The following is a 2907-nucleotide window of genomic DNA, read 5'->3' as shown; positions in this document are numbered from 1 at the left end:
ACACTGTAACAACAAAAAAAACTTTTCTCCACTGCCAATTATTTCCAATGGAAAGGTCATTAAGCATTTTGACCCAAACCCAGAGATAGACGTAAGCAACTTACAATATTATATAAGGCTCAAGATAACAATGTTATCCTTAAATTCCATAATTTTTAAAAAAATTTTGGATATTGTGAAAAAGATGTATATTGTGCTTATCTGCAGTCATTGAAAGTTAAGGGATATTTTCTTCCAGTAACATTGTTGTAGTTTCTTTTTCCATCGGTATTGCTAAAAGTTGCTATTTTAAATCTTCTATCCACCACTAATTTAAAACACTATTCTAGATTAAGTTGTTTCATACTACTTTATTTAGGGGCAGTTCCACTTTCAATCTTCAATAGATTTTATGTATTTCTCATATGCTTCTTTACTTATTAGTTCATTTAGTTCTGAAGGGTTACTCAGTGTCATCTTGATCAGCCAACCATCTTCGTAACAAGCTTTGTTGACAGTCCTGGATTTTCTACAAGGGTTTCATTTATTTTATTTACTTCTGATAGAAGAGCATAGAGTTCACTAGCAGCTTTAACACTTTCAAAAGCATCAAACTCATTTTGTTTGTTCAATTTTGTCCCAACTTCAGTCAAATTATAGTAAACAACATCCTCCAAAGCTTCCTGCGCAAAATTGCTGATTCCCATTGTTCCAATATCATTTTCTGATGTTATCCACTCATGTTCCTCTGTGAAATTAAACGCCAAGAGTGGTAGGGGGCCCTTGTGCAGTGTCCCGATGACCCACCCCCAGGCCCCAGAGCCATGGTGGGCAGGCCTGGCAGGTGCCCAGGCGGCCCGCAGGCTATAGGCCAGGCCCACATGCTCTGCACTTCTCGTAGCCTCATGTTCACGGGAGCACCCGTCCATCTTCTACTGGGTTCTTCGGTTATTACTGAATTTTGAGAGTTCTTTATGTATTGATATAAGTCCTTCATCAGATATGTGGCTTGCACGTATATTCTCCCAGTCTGTGACATTTCTTTTCATTTTCTTAAAAGAGTCTTTTGAAGTGAGCTCCATTTTTCCTTATCCTAGGTTAATTGTTTGGAATATAATTTAAAAATTTATTTTGGGTTTCCTAAGGATTCCCTACTCAGAGAATTATAAAGCAAAGCAGGAATTTTGAAATAGAATGTCAATTGAAGTAGAATTTACTGATTTGGAGGTAATTTTTGATGTGAACAATTTTATAGAGTAGTCCCCACCAAGTCCACTAACAGTTAAGTGATTAATTGGTCCTACTATATTAAGAGAGTATTCTTCTGCGCTGGCAATTCTAGTCCAATCTCAGAGTTTGATTGTTTTAAACTGACTATTCTAGGAGAGTTTAGACAATTAATTTGATGTTTTAAACCCTGAAGACAAAAGAATAAATTTAATAAAAAATTTTTTAAAGGTCAATAAGCATCGGTACGACAGATTTAGGGAAAATGTCTGCGATTGGCAAAGTTTGACTCTGGGTACCATTCACCTTCTGACTCTACTGCCAACTGCTGGCTCTCTATATGTTTCACAGCCAGACTAGCCAAGATTGCTGGCCAGACCTCGAGTATATCACACACAGAACTCGAGCAGGATGGCTGGTGGAACTTATCTCAGGAAAGGCAGTGGCTATGCTACATCCTCATGATGGAATGGGTTTCTCTATATCAAAAACCATTTAATGTTCATTATCTGATCTAAGCCACATACACACAAAAAAACTTCCATGTATTTATTTGCTGTTCATGTGTATTTTGTGTACTATACATTAAAATTTACCACCTTTTTGGGTGGGTGGGGGGGCTTCATTATTTTCTTATTGTTGAGTTTGGAATATTTTAAAAAACATATTCTAGATACAAGTCCTTTATCAGATATGTGATTTGCAAATATTTTCTCCCTGTCTGTGCACGATGTTTTCATTTTTTAAAGAGTATTTCATGAACAAGTCACAGCATCAGATAAGTCTGAATATCTAAATGTGCCTAAGGACACTCGAAATGCCTAAATATCAGCTTTGTTAACTGCAAAAAAATATATATATATATATATACAAATGCATGCTGTAAACTACATGTCCAAATGGTTAGGCAATATTGATGTATTAAATGTAACTCAGATGTTTGCCAGGGCCTCTTAACTGCTTCAGAGCTAGATAAAACTCCAATTCATGTCTGTGGAGGCATCACGTCCTCTCCATGATTTCCTTGGATTCCTAAGATGGGAGGTGGGAAAGTGGCTCCGTTGTCATGACTCTGCCTTCTGTCCCCACTAATTTGGCTCAAGTATAGATGTCTGGCCATCATCCTATGCTTGTTTCCTTATACTATTTCAAATACAGACCTAGATACTCTCTACGATTTCTATATACATAGGGATTCTGTGTGGGGAGCCATCACTACTGAGGGTTTGGAAGAGATGGAGGAGAGGGTTTCATCACATCACCACACTTAATTTCAAGTTGCATGTGAGACATTCTTGTTTTTAAAGTCCTTTATTCACCCTCACCAGAAAATTTTCACTGCTTCCTTATTGCAGGGAGAATCCTACTCCAGACCATCTAGTAGATTTCTCTATATTTTTTTCCTCGGAAACAGGTGTACAAACAAGCTATTTGTGTTGCCACATCTAAAACATGCAGTATTTTTCTAAGCAATGAGTACTCTTTTGAGGTATTCTGGTGCCAGCTATAATAATAACTTACAACCCCATATATAGCTACCTGTTTAGCATATACAAATACTCACACATGTGCTTTGGGTTAGCCTCCCTTGTTCTTACTGAAATTAATATTATCATTTATTCCCTATGGTGATGGGCAAACTATTGGTGATCTATTTTTTTAATTAATTAATTAATTTTCTTATGGTGACTTTGATTAAGG

At 36.7% G+C, this 2907-nt stretch overlaps 1 pseudogene; it reads right to left on the bottom strand.

Annotated features, from left to right (window-relative positions):
* Window positions 1-372: 372 nt before the first annotated feature.
* On the bottom strand, window positions 373-886 carry LOC120605566 (glycine cleavage system H protein, mitochondrial-like; annotated as a pseudogene).
* Between the last annotated feature and the right edge of the window lie 2021 nt (window positions 887-2907).

This window comes from Pteropus medius, unplaced genomic scaffold (genome assembly GCF_902729225.1).
Source record: "Pteropus medius unplaced genomic scaffold, Ma_sr-lr_union100, whole genome shotgun sequence".
In the NCBI taxonomy this organism is placed as follows: Eukaryota; Metazoa; Chordata; class Mammalia; order Chiroptera; family Pteropodidae; genus Pteropus; species Pteropus medius.
The sequence above is the reverse complement of the archived record's forward strand: the minus strand, read 5'-3'. Positions and strand labels throughout refer to the sequence as shown.